Source organism: Tasmannia lanceolata, unplaced genomic scaffold (genome assembly GCF_043159265.1).
Source record: "Tasmannia lanceolata isolate RefF3 unplaced genomic scaffold, GAP_Taslan_0.1 ptg000020l, whole genome shotgun sequence".
NCBI classification, from domain to species: domain Eukaryota; kingdom Viridiplantae; phylum Streptophyta; class Magnoliopsida; order Canellales; family Winteraceae; genus Tasmannia; species Tasmannia lanceolata.
This window is the reverse complement of record NW_027518697.1, coordinates 11,448,665-11,462,030: the sequence shown is the minus strand read 5'-3', so window position 1 is coordinate 11,462,030 and position 13,366 is coordinate 11,448,665. Positions and strand designations below refer to the sequence as shown.

At 38.3% G+C, this 13,366-nt stretch overlaps 1 pseudogene across 1 annotated transcript; it reads right to left on the bottom strand.

The window, feature by feature from the left end:
• Nucleotides 1–3,160: 3,160 nt before the first annotated feature.
• Nucleotides 3,161–13,141, bottom strand: LOC143854319 (deoxyhypusine synthase-like; annotated as a pseudogene). The gene is made up of 8 exons (XR_013237482.1): nt 12,682–13,141; nt 12,423–12,590; nt 10,159–10,376; nt 7,813–7,899; nt 4,287–4,392; nt 3,961–4,200; nt 3,470–3,605; nt 3,161–3,348 (listed from the first exon to the last, which is right to left on the bottom strand). The product of XR_013237482.1 is annotated as a deoxyhypusine synthase-like (transcript).
• Between the last annotated feature and the right edge of the window lie 225 nt (nt 13,142–13,366).

Here is a 13,366-nt window from a genome sequence, read left to right as displayed (position 1 = left end):
TGGTGATTCATGGGAGTTTCTCGGAGCTAGGACACAAAAAGCCCATCACAAAATATTGTAAAAACAATATGGGCATACTGGCGTAGGGCCGTAGGCTCTTCCACCATATATCCCCAATTACCCATAGCTTACCTCACAAGTAAATGCCAAATGAATAAAATAATTTCAATTCAAAATTGAGCCTAAAAAGTCACAAGTATCCATTCAATGTTTCTCAATCAATTGGCTTAAGTTTTTGAAGTACCCCTTCCTAGTTTTTATTAACTTTTTTATGGGAACAATCCAATGGCCCAAATTTAAAGTTTTTAAGTGTTTTCTCGGTGTTTGTTTAAGTCTTTTAAGCTACAGGAAGGTAATAGTCTTTTCCATCAAAATCACTTAGGGCCCGTTTGGATACCTCAGATTTTGTATTTGGATTTGAAATTGAGTTTTCAGTACAAAATGAATAGATCTGCCAGCTCATGTTGAGGGAGACAGAGAGGGAAGGGGAAAATTCCTACTGCAGGGGAGAGGTAGAGGAGCCAAGAGGGTGAAGGAAACGGCCAGATCTGTGGATTTCCAATTTCTTATTTCCACAGCTTATTTGGAAATCTGATTTTTTTCACTGTGAGTCGCTGAATTGGAAATTCAAGGATTTGATCGGGATCCAAATGTCAACGCAAAAAGGTCTGCAAATGTGAGAATTTCAAATCAAAATCTTCTCGGCATCCAAACGGGCCCTTAAGTTCTTTGAGTTATGAGTGTATTAAATAGGCCACACACATGTATTCCGAGAGTCTTTATGTTGGGTATTTTAGTCCAAAAGTGTTAGGTTTTTTGTTTAGGGTTTCAGCTCTTTTTCTTTTCTTATATATGTAGATTCATGGCACTTTTCTTGCATACTATGCAATGAAGGAATGATGTTTCTACTCCTAAACTATTATCTTTCGTTTCTTATTTTTTCTCCTTCCCCTCTCCTCTCCTCTCTCCCACATCCCTCTCGGTTAGGCTTACAAGCTAGCAACCCCGTATCCTTCTCATTATCTCTTTCTTGCTAGTCTCATTTCTCTTTTCTTTTCTTTTTCTCATTTCCATCTTCACCCTTCACGGTCAAGTTCATAAACCGCTCCTTCTTTTTACTCTTAACGCGCCTCTTTTTTATCTTGATTTTTCTTGTTCTTGATCTTGTTTACATATTCTTTCTCTTTTTCTCTAATTAGCTTTCATGGATTCAACACTTTCTAATCGTTCCCTAGAGTTTCTCGTACCAATCCTACTGATTTTCATCTTTCTTCTCTCTGGTTTCTGACTTCTTTTTTTGTTTTCATTTTTGCGCTTTCGGAGAGGGGGAATAGGCCAAGTTCCAGAACTTTAAATTTGGAGTAATTAGTGAACTAAATTGCGTAACCACCCCTGAATTTTAATATATTTACTGTTAGGGGTCGATGCATGATCTATTTCATACTCAAATCAAGATATGACATAAAAAATCTTAGACAATCTCAACCATTCGTTTTACTAACGGTGAAAAAATAGAATACGAAGAAATATTCAACACGAACAAGATAGAAGGGGTGGATATATCACTTCCCATATAAAAACTTGATACAGTTGAACACTAAATGGGCCTGATAGACGGTGAGGACAGGATCATTTGATCAAGGTGGGGCCAATAGGCCCAATACAATGACCTGATCATGTGTTTCTCTGTTTCTTCAGCTGACCAATCACATCTGGGGCCCAAAAAAGTAATAGTTAGAACTTAGACATTCTTCACTTTATTAAACATTTCTCTAGATTTGTTGTATTACTTTTCAAGGAAAAATGATAGCAAAAGACTATGACTCTTGGGAGGAAAGAGAAGACCATTGACTACCTCAGACCTTGCTCGCAAAGACTATCCACCTTCAGCATTTGGTACTGAGGAGAGCCAGCCTTCAGCATTTGGTCCTCAGAGGATTTGGTCTCTATTAACAGAGAGGAGCTTTTAATAGGAATGACATTGCCTCCCTTTAAATTAGGTATGCCATCCTTTTATGGTCGACCGAGAGGGTGCCTAGGCTGGCATAGGTGGATTTGTTGCAGTGTCCATATTAGATAGTCCTTTGGTATGCAGTGGGGAGTAATAAATTTGGATCGAAATCCCATGCGACTAACCCCTCCTTACAATCCCATGTATGTGGAGAAAGATAACTACAGTCCCATGAATATGGGTTTAGGTATGTATAACTAAGGGTGCAACCTGGGTTGGGTTGGCCTTCCCTCGGGTTGGGTTGGGAAATGCCAACACTATTTAGGGTTTAGACCTTGGGCACCCCTAACATTACATCGTCCCCCCAATTTTATCATGATTTTATTGAAACGTGAACCTGACTCATTTCCAAACCCAATATCTCTTCTTTTTTTGTATTTTTTCTGTTTTTGCCACCGGCCAACCCGCACCTGATCCAACCCAATTTGGAAGGCAGGTTGGGTTGGCATTGGCCTCAACCCGACCCAACCCGCCCTTGTTGCACCCCAAACGCTGCATAATAGAGAGGAGGTTTGAAGAACCTCATTAGTAAAATAGGGCCCCATTCCCAAAATGTTGTGTAAGTTCCAAGTTCCAACCCATGAATCTCCATTTCCACCCATTTGGAGCAGGGTGAAAATTGAGAGCGTAAAGGGGTACCCTTGTCTGATAGCATGAGGGGTTATTCCAGTTAGTAAGGTCGTCATTGATTAGTATCGACATGGAAATAAAGTGATTCACTCCACTATAGTGTAGGACATATTCATAAAGTAATCTGTCGTAAAAGATTTGAGACCTACCAAATGCAAGGTCTGAACCATCAAATCATTGACCTCATTACAAAGATTTTTGGGATTAATCTGTGGGTTACACTATCAGAAATTGATTTTTGGGATTACTCTGTGGGTTGCATTATCAGAAATTGGAGCGCGCCGCCTACAATCTTGCTGATCGGTTGGCCAGATTAGGGGCCTCAAGGGATGCTTTGTATTCCATATGCACGCATAATCTGTTTCATTTTTAATTTAGTTATCTTTTGCTCAAAAAAAAATCATAGGCCCGAACGGTACAATTGCTAGCCTGAGTAAGAAATGCCATTTTGCTCGGGCATTGTATAATTCCTCCAAACAATGCTTAAACCATACATAAACCAACAAGTAGATATGAATGTCCAACAAAAATGAGCCCAATCCAGTTAATTTTACCTTTAATCTCCAAACAAATCTGTTCACGATTTGTTTACATAATTCATACGGAATTACAATTTTAAATTTCTAAGCACCAAAAACCTTGCCGGTTTTGTTGATAAAAATCTCAAATTTTCATCTCTACTGCTTCCATGCTTCAACCTCCATACTCTAATGTCAAATTGTACAGAAATTTAGTTTGACTTAGTAGTCATGCAAGTACGTTCCCGCATAACTATTTGTACATATATTATAAGTTAAAGGGTACCAAAAAGCTAAAGAAGAAGATTACCTTTTATGAGCTTCAATGTTGGTTAAAGTGGATTGATCCGGCAGAAATCATAGCATTAGGCCCCAGTTTTGGTTACCCGTTTCGCAAATGTTTCTGCCACCAGTAAAGGGAAAGCCATAGTTGCATCACAATGTACCTGAGCGACAACAGCTTCATAGTTACAACGATTATAAACAGAGAATTAAGGAGCTTCAAATCACAATCTCAAATGGACAGGGCAAAAATTGAACTATGGAAGTCGCGAAGTGCACTCGACTACTCGAGAAGACATTTTTGACATCATGAACGTGGTGGGGAGTTTCAAGAAGTCTACATCCATAGAAAAACAAATGGGACCACCTACGGGCTTGCTAAATGAAGGTTTGGCTATTCATATAATCATGTCTGGGATTCCATTTTAACTTCAAAATGGTCTTCGGTAACTAGCTATTCCCTTTTTAACGGATTATGAAATAAAAAGAAGTAAAGGGTGGATGTGAGAAAATGCATACTTTAACAGTTCTCGCAGAACCTCGTATTTTTCCCCACGATACGGCCTCGTCAGGGTGACCTCCAGAATCACTCCCATCAAACTCCTGTGCTGTGCTAATAAAAACGGCATAATCTGCGCCATTTCTCATCATATTGGCATTGCATATATGGTGTTTTGGCATCCCCCCCCCCCCCAAGAATTATCATGCCCGTCTTTCTAGGACTTGCGTGGACAGCTTCTCCATTCATTGCCCTTATATCTATTCAAAGCACAAACTAATGTCAATTAGTTTCTCCAGCAAGTAAAATCAGCATTAGGCAATATCATAAACCGAAAAAAAGATACCTTGAACAACGTCGATAACTAAACCAGGTCTGTGGAAAGAATGGAAATATAACATGTCCCCTAATGAGCCGTCAGTTAAGCCTGGGCAGAAGACTGGAATACTGTTCTGGGGAGTATGCACACGGACAGGAAATGTCATTTATATGACTTTATGAAGTAAAGAAATCAGATAAGCTTGTCTTCTAGGTATAAGCTTATTAAAAAGAAAGAAATCAGTAGAAGAATACAAGTATGTTCCTCATTACACATAATGTCAATTATATGATTTAATCAACTAAATAAATCAGATAGGCATGTCTTTTAAGCATTAATTTATTATAGAGATTCGCATGGGTTTATTTCGCATTACACACATTTTTTTGAAAGATAACATCGTAACTATTATATTAATATAACAAACTGTATATAAAAAATGGGGACAAGGTGCCCCTCTCCATCAGCAGCTACAGCAGATTACATCACTAAAGTACACGAAAAGATGACTTCCTCCTTCTCTAAGCCTTATTTTGCTAGTTTGTCGGCAACGGCATTAGCAGTCCACTTCATGTGATTGAAATCAAGCCGCACCACCCTGCAAAGGTTGCGAATCTCCGCTATAATATCAGCTAGCTTCCAAGGTCCAGGAGCCTTACCCGACGCCCATCCCAAGGCATTTGATGAGTCACCTTCAATGATTAATAGCCCGGATCCGTGTTGAGTAAACCATTTGAGGCCACAAAGAAGAGCTTTCGCCTCAGCCTTGTTAGAGTTGCAAAATCCCTGCTGGACCTGAAAATGACTGGATGGTGTTTCCTTTGCTGTCCCAGCAAATTCCGCCAATTACCGCCCTACGAGGTTTACCTAGCAAGCTACCATCAAAGTTGAGCTTAACACAACCCGGCGGAGGGGGTAGCTATATCCATGAGCAACGACACTCCTCATCCCTTTCTCAAAGAAGATTGTTTTCCAATTGCGCAAGCTGTCACCAGTGCTATAGCATGTTAGTAGATTATATTGTCTTACCCACTCTACTAGGTCCACCTAGATTTCAAAAATGATCATTCCCATATGTTTGGCTTATCTTCAAAAATGCGATCATTTCCTTCTCTCAAAATGTGTCAAATGGTCACGAATGGAGAAGCCACCAAAGCACACGATCTACCTCGCCAAAAGGGCCACTATTCCAGTCTAGTATGGTTCTCTTTATCGGCCTCAGGAAGGCCCAATCCATACATTAGCTCTTTAGTAATTCGTTCCAAATTCGATTCGCAAAAGGACAATGCAATAACACTTGATCTAGTGACTCTTCATCTCGCTTGCAAATCACACACCAGCTTGCTAGATGGAAGTTTCTTTTCTTGAGATGATCACACGTGTTGATTCTTATTTTTGCCACTGCCCGCGAAAATGCCGCCACCCAACAACCCTAGGTGGTGCTATCGATCTCCAAATGCAATTGTAAAGAGACTCGGATCTATCCCCACTCGCCAACCTGTAGAAAAGGGAACAAATAGAGAAACAGCAGTTAGGATCAGGGGAGCACGCTACGTGGTCACAAGTGAAAAGAGAGCAATAATGAGAGACTACGCGCTCAAGAACGGAGGAAAGGCAACAAATCCCCACCATACCCATCTCCATATAGTCACAAATTTTTCGCCCCTCCATTGGTTGCTAGAAGGAACAAGTCCAGGAAAGCAAGACACAGCAATGACTCTCCTAGCCATGGTTTTAAATTTCCACCGAAACCAACACGAAACGACCAAAATGTTTTTGTTTCCATCCCCACTGAAACGAAATCTCAATGGTTTCCTTCCATTTCATTATTTTCGTCGAAAATTTAAAATTTTGACTGAAATTCGATCGAAACGACGTAATAAAGATGTTACTTGGTGGGCAACATCATTGAACTGCACAGCAAATCAGCTGTATCTTATGCATGGGACCAATAAAACCTCATCTATGTGGCATTGACATAGAGTTGGGGTCCTTGGAGGGGAGACTGATCATTGTACTTTCTTATACTTCATTACATTTTACTTCTTTATTGTTGCAGACATGTATGGCAACACATGTCACTGGGTGTTTGACGTGATCAAGGCAAACATCATTTGCCTTGATGTTTTCTATGTTTGTATTTGTGCTTATTCATTTCCCAAAGTTTCATCTTAAGATTTCATCATTTGCACGCTTCCATAAGTTTATGTGATTTTAAAAGATTTCCACTGAAATTTCCAACCGAAAGCAAACTGTTTCCGTGCTAACCAAAACCAAAATTTAAACCATGCTCCTAACCATAGATCTAACCAAAACCAAGTCCCCTTCCCTTAATAATCTCTCAGCAGAGTACATCCAATACCAATCATAAATGCTTCAAGTGTTGCTCAAAGGCGTGACTAGAAACTAAGATGCATCAAACCCGATGTTTCAAGGGTGGAGGCGTGATGCGAGGCATTTGTCCCCTTGAGGTGCGAGGCATAAGCCTCACGAATTTTCTAAAGTGTTAATATTTAAAAATGAAGAAAAAATAAGAACAATTATGAAAAATTACAAAAAAAAAAAAAAAAAAATGATTCATTTCCAATAAAATATCAAATCCAATCATTAATACACTAACAAAATGAACATTTGATATATCCTCTTTTCCCCTCTCACTCAATTTCCTTTGCATATCTCCATGCAAAATCTTACTTATCACTCGTGTTTATATATATTTTTTTAAAAAGATAAAATGCACTCCAAAAAACCACCAAATCTTTGAGAAGAATAGCTATGGATGGATATATAAATGGAAAAAAACCAAAAAAATGGGATTTCCCATTCACATTATGCACTGAAATAGATGAGATAAAAGACAAAATCAGAAGTGTGGTAGAGACGTGTTGCCATATTCCTAGAAGTGCAAATGAAACAACCGACAAGTAAAATAAGGCAGGAGTGAGAAGGAAAGAATTGTCTATGGGCAGATGTTGCCCATTGGTGTAAATTTGTACTTTTTTTCTTTTTGCTTTTAATAAAGTTATCTTTTCAACAAAAAAAACTAAAAATACTTAAAGGGTGATGATATTTCCCCCCCCCCCCCCCCCGGCAGTACTTGCACACCCCCATTATAACGTGATTTGACATAAAGTTGCCCACTTTTCATGTCAAATCAGGTTATAAGGGGGGTGTCCACGTAATGCAGGGGGGGTGAAAATATCATCTCCCTACTTAAAATGCATTAGTAAATAGAACATTACAGGAGTACAAAAGAATATTTACAAGTCTTCTCCATATTGCCAACATGCTATTCCTTTCTCTAAATATGCTGATAGTAATGCAAACCAATGGAAATAGATATTGTCGTAATAAAAAAATCAAACCTTCTGCCTACGAAGAGCAAATAATAACAGAAAAACTTTCCACTCAAATTAAACAGTGAAGTAGATGGAAAGAGTGAGGGAAGCAGCAATATTCCTAATTGAAAAACCATCCTACGAAGAGCTAGTGATAATAAAAGATAGCTAATGATTTAATGAAGGGAGAAGCCATCTTAGTTTTGTATATGTACCTTGAATGCCCAATATAGGTATGAACCTTGATCATTTATTTCTTTTCCAAGGCGGGCAATCAGCTTCGATGGTGTCCATAGTACTTTCTGTGAGATAACTCATGGCATTGCATATATAAAGATGAGCAATAAGATCAACATCCAGCACCATGTTCTGGCGGGAAATGATTTGAAAAGGTCATTACCCAATTCATTTTCCACTATCAATAAGAACATAACTACATAAAAATAGAACACCCACACTTAGGTGTAGTTTCAAAGAATGTAATAACAGAATGATAAAGTCCTAAACTACCCTTGTTATGTCACGAATATGTTAAAGCATATTGCATGGATGATAATTGTTCAACATTCAGTAAACTGGTGCTTGACATGCAGAGGCTAGAAGAAAATCTGGCATGGCCTAGTTACTTGCAGTCATTTTTATTTTTGTTGAAGACAGTAGTCATAAATTATGAAAAGAGATAAGGGTTCCTGCGCTCGAGTGCTGGAAACAGGGGTGGGGCCACATTGGGGGGGTGATCCTAAGCATTCATTTGACAGGCCCCATCATGGATGTGGGGTGTACCAAAAATCAGCTCCATTGGACCCTCTTAGGGTGTCCATTTGTGGGGGAGAAAATGGACAGATACTGTTTGTCCACAAATCTGCCCATTTTTCACCCCACAAATGGACACCCTATGGTGATCCAATGGAGCTGATTTTTTGTTGACACCCTGTCCATGCAAGGGCCCATCAAATGAATGCTTTGGATCCCCACCCCACCCCCCCCCCCCACCCCTGTTTCTGTGCTCGAGCGCAGATAAGATTATCTGCACTCGAGCGCAGGAACCCTTTACTCTTATGAAAAATATAAAAAGATATACATAATTACATGTTATAACTACATTAGGAGTAAAACAACCACACTTAGGTGAGGTAATTTCAATGAATGTAATAGAGAATAATAAAGTCTTAAACTACCCTTAACAATGCCACGAATATGTTAAAGCATATTGCATGGATGATAATGGATCAACATTCAGCCAACTGAACCTTGACAAGCATAGACTGGTACAAAGCCTGACATGGCCTAGTGACTAGTAGCCATTCCTGTTCTGTAGAGGAAAGTCATCATAAATTACAAAGCATTATAAAAATGATACATGGAAAGGTTGGCGCAACGGTAAGGTTGCTCCATTGTAACCTCGTGGTCACGGGTTCGAGTCATGGAAACAGCCTCTCTGCAAAGCGGGGTAAGGCTGCGTACATCTAGCCCTCTCCAGACCCCACAATGGCGGGAGCCTTGTGCACTGGGCCGCCCTTTTTTTTATAAAAATGATACACATCATTATATGTAGTAATGGTACCATATTATGCTATCGGTGTTGAATTAATCTCATGTCAACCTTTTTTTTTTTTACAAAGCATCAATTGATAATAAAAATAATTACAAAGGATAGAGGCTGCCCTTCATATAAGAGCTCCCTATGCAGGCCAGATTTAGCAAGCTTCCCGGCTAAATCATTGGCAGTTTTAGTGATGCAAACAAAAGGAAAATAAATGCTTGTATTCCAGCATTTAGCAGCAATCTCATCAATATAATTCCTGAATCTCCACAGTCCCACGCTGCAACCAGCAGCCCAAGATAGAGCGTTTAAAAAGTCTACCCCTCTCCCATGATTAGGAGACAGTCTGTTAAACACTCTAGTGTATGTCCTCGAACTAGCAAGCAGTACTCTTATCTCCACCTTGTTAGAATTAGATCTACCAGTATTCTCAGAGTAGGAGTATAATATGTTCTCTCCTACAATTCCGGCAGGTACCAGGTTTGCCCAAGGAGCAGCAGTCAAAGTTGAGTTTGATGGAATTATCCGGAGAAGATGCCATCATGCCAAAATTCTTATCTTCGGCTTGTGAGCCTTCAATTAAGTACGACAACGCAGACCCAGTAGAATCCTAAACCAAGTCTTGCATTAAGTATGACAGTGTTCAAGAACTCAAACTCGATAAGAACTCAAACTCGATAAGAACTCACCCCAATGTAAAAGTGCGTCGACTCAAATGAATCAATGATTAATACGGCGAATCTTTTATGAACTGGGGGAAGTAGAACGAGTTATGACTTATGATTGACCTCGTAGGGCTGAAACTGGGTAGACTCAGACAAGTCAATGATTGGCTCAAGGAGTTTTTAAATGCAGGTGTTATAACCATGAACTAAATAAGTAAATGGGAAAATCAATGTTGGGAGGAAAAACAATTATAATACCATAAGAAACGAAACATAAACAAAAAGGCTGCACATGATAGACAAAAGAACAATCAATTATGAAAATTTATGTTAGGAGGACGTTAAAAGATTACCTCTTCCGTCTGCTCTCGCAACATTTGGTAAAAAATTGGAATGATCCAATCTTCAAATTGCAGTAGTTTTCGTTGGGCACCAACAAGTTACCAATACAGTTCAGTCCTTTTGAACGCAAATATGACCCAGGTAGGGAAAAATCAACCCTGTATGTGGGTGCAAGGCATTTTATGATATCTTCTTCTATACCTCCAGCTGTGGTAAGGATTACATCTACCTGCACATACCATAATCTTATTATATCTAATATTGAGCTTAAATCAGCAAGGCAAAAATACAATAGTGATGCTCCTTTCACCGCTTTGCAAGTCATGACAGAAATGTACATTTTAAGCATCATATAAATGACAATTATCCTAAATAATAATGTCATGCAAGATGGCCCATTAATTTATGATATGCAATGAGACACTTCTTTGGTCTAAAGAAAATCACAATTTACCACTGATATGCAGTGTTGTAACTTGTAAGGTAACTTCAGCATTCCACCACCCTGACTCTCTGCGTGAAATGAAAAATCTTACACCTCCAAACCTTATGGGGCTGTTTGGATACGTAGATTTTAGAATCCAGGTTTTAGTTTGAAAGTGGTGTAAAATTCTGGACTTTACAATCCATTATCCTGGATTTTAAGTAGAAATCCAAGTTTTAGAAATCTCTCCCACATCCTGAGATTTCTAAAACCTGGAAACATGGGATGATCTCCTACTCTCTCGCTCGACGAAAAGAGGGGTGAGAAATCAGAAAATGACGGACTGTCTCCTTCTCTCGTCTCTCATCCAGGATTTTAAGGAAATCCAAGATTTTAAAATATTGATATCCAAACGGCCCCTACGGGTTTGAATATTTGAGTACAGAAAGGGGTTTAGGTTATTTTGAATCCTATAACTGAAGAAGAAACTGCAAAACAAAATGAACAAATAGCTGCAAATGTAACTTAGCTATCTATTCTCTTACATTTTGACATTAAATATGTAATTATTGTTGTTTAATGTGTTTCAATTTATCTAGATACTATTTTCTATATCATATGCTTTTATGAACTATTATGCGTATAATCATAAACATATCATACAATATTATTTTGGGAAATGATATCAGCACAACCATATTTTGATATTTTCACAAACCATCTTGTCTTTTAGTACTTAAACAGCTGTCAAAGGGTTATTGCATTTCTCAAAATGCTCTCACAAGCCAATTAAAGAAGAAAAGACAGCTAAGTTTGTGTAAATATCAAAAATATTTATGATTGTGCTGATAACGTTTTCTTATTATTATAACATAATAATATGAATGTGTCCACATGATGGGTTTCCACACCATATCTAATACCTGATATCCATATCCTTCTATAAGTTACTGTGTAAATGCAACACAGGTATGTTTTACATGCACTCTGTGAAACAACTAATTACTCCAAAAGCTTAAACTGTTAGAGATGGTGTTATTTAATCAGGTATACTTCAGCACTCCCCTCACATGTGGCCCCTCTTTTTTTGGGTTGGCCATACAAGTGGATTTTTAATATCAAGGAGCTGATTGGTGTTGAACTCAGGACCCGCCATGAGGCAATAGCTCTGATGCCATGTGAAAAAACCAATTACTCCAAAAGCTTAAACTGTTAGAGTTGGTGTTATGTACTCATTTATACTTTAATACTTAAATTTGCCAGCTTATCTAATTCAAAACTTGAAGCAAATATTTTGCATTTTTCAAATATTTTACAACCCGGAAACTCTATTTCACTAACACTAATCCTGAAAAATTATTCATAGAATCTGAATTGAACTAATCCACTAAAATCGCGGATACGCAGATTTTAGAATCCAGGATTACTCCAAAATTGTAGCTAAGAGACAAGAGAAGAAGCGGACCAGCAGTCGTTTTTGACTTCTCACCCTTCTTTCCGTCAGCAAGAGAGTAGCAGATCCTCCCATATTTCCAGGTTTTAGAAATCTTAGGATGCAGGAGAGATTTCTAAAACCTGAATTTCTCACTTAAAATCCAAGAAACGTTGTCAGGACTCAGGACAGCATACAGCAGCTTGATCATGAACCCTTTTACACTGTTTTCAAACTAAAAACCTGGATTCTAAAATCCGTGTATCCAAACGGCCAATGTCTTCCAAACAAGAAGGAAATTGATGTAAATAGGATATATCAAAAGAATTGGGCTATAATATGAACCAAAGTATATATGGAAATTGGAAAAAAAAATAAAAGAAATTTGCTGAATAGAAAAAAAAAAAATCACTACTCACCATGCGATGCTGGGCAAGAAACCGAATAACATCACGAACACCCGATGAGACGAGATTCTAAGTAAAACCCAGAAAAATCTTGCATCTAACAGAATCTCTAAACTTCAATTCTCTCTCCTCTTCATTACAATCTTCCTTTGGCTCTTCATTGGAGAGTTTCCAATCTAGCTTTAATCCAATTTTAAAAAAGTAAATACAAAAGACCCAACTAAAAAAACAGAGAAGCAACCCCAAAAAACTAAAAAGACTTAGTTTTTACCATCTGATTAACGACATTGATAGCGTCTCCAAGATTCGATGCCTGAAACCCAGTTGAGAGCATCGATTTTAAGAGCTCTGGGTAGTCTATGCCGCGATTGAAATCGTAGCCGTTGATCTTTTGGCAGGTTCCTTCTAGGGATTCAGATTTTATGAAGACAATAGAGTGAAAAGAGGAGAGTAGGTGTTGATGATCTTGCACAGCTTCCCCCATCTCGAGAAAAAAAAAAACTGGGATTTCTCTAAAATATATTTTCGAATTTTCTATGTTTTGGAAGAAGCTTTGAAAGTTGTTGGTTGCAGTCAGATAACTTCAAGCAGACAACTATTCAGTGGTTTGGGTTGACGATTTTCGATTTGGGGCTTTCGATTTTGATTCGAAACTTTCCGATTTTGTGCTTCCTTATGCTGAATGTGAACCCAATTTCATGCCTTAGATTGGAAGCTTTCTATTTTCTTGTTTCACTTGTTTGGTTGCACAAACTCTCAGCGTTCATTGGAATTTTTATAGAAAAGTTAAATTGATTCTTTGTTATTTTGCCAATATTGCAATGAATTTCTAGAAAACTATCCAGCATGTTTCTTATATAATTATTGCTTGGTTGCCCATGTGGCGCCTACGTGGCATTCATCCCCCCCTTCGCCTAAGTGGCATTTATGTTCCTTTTTCTCACTTTTAAATCAAA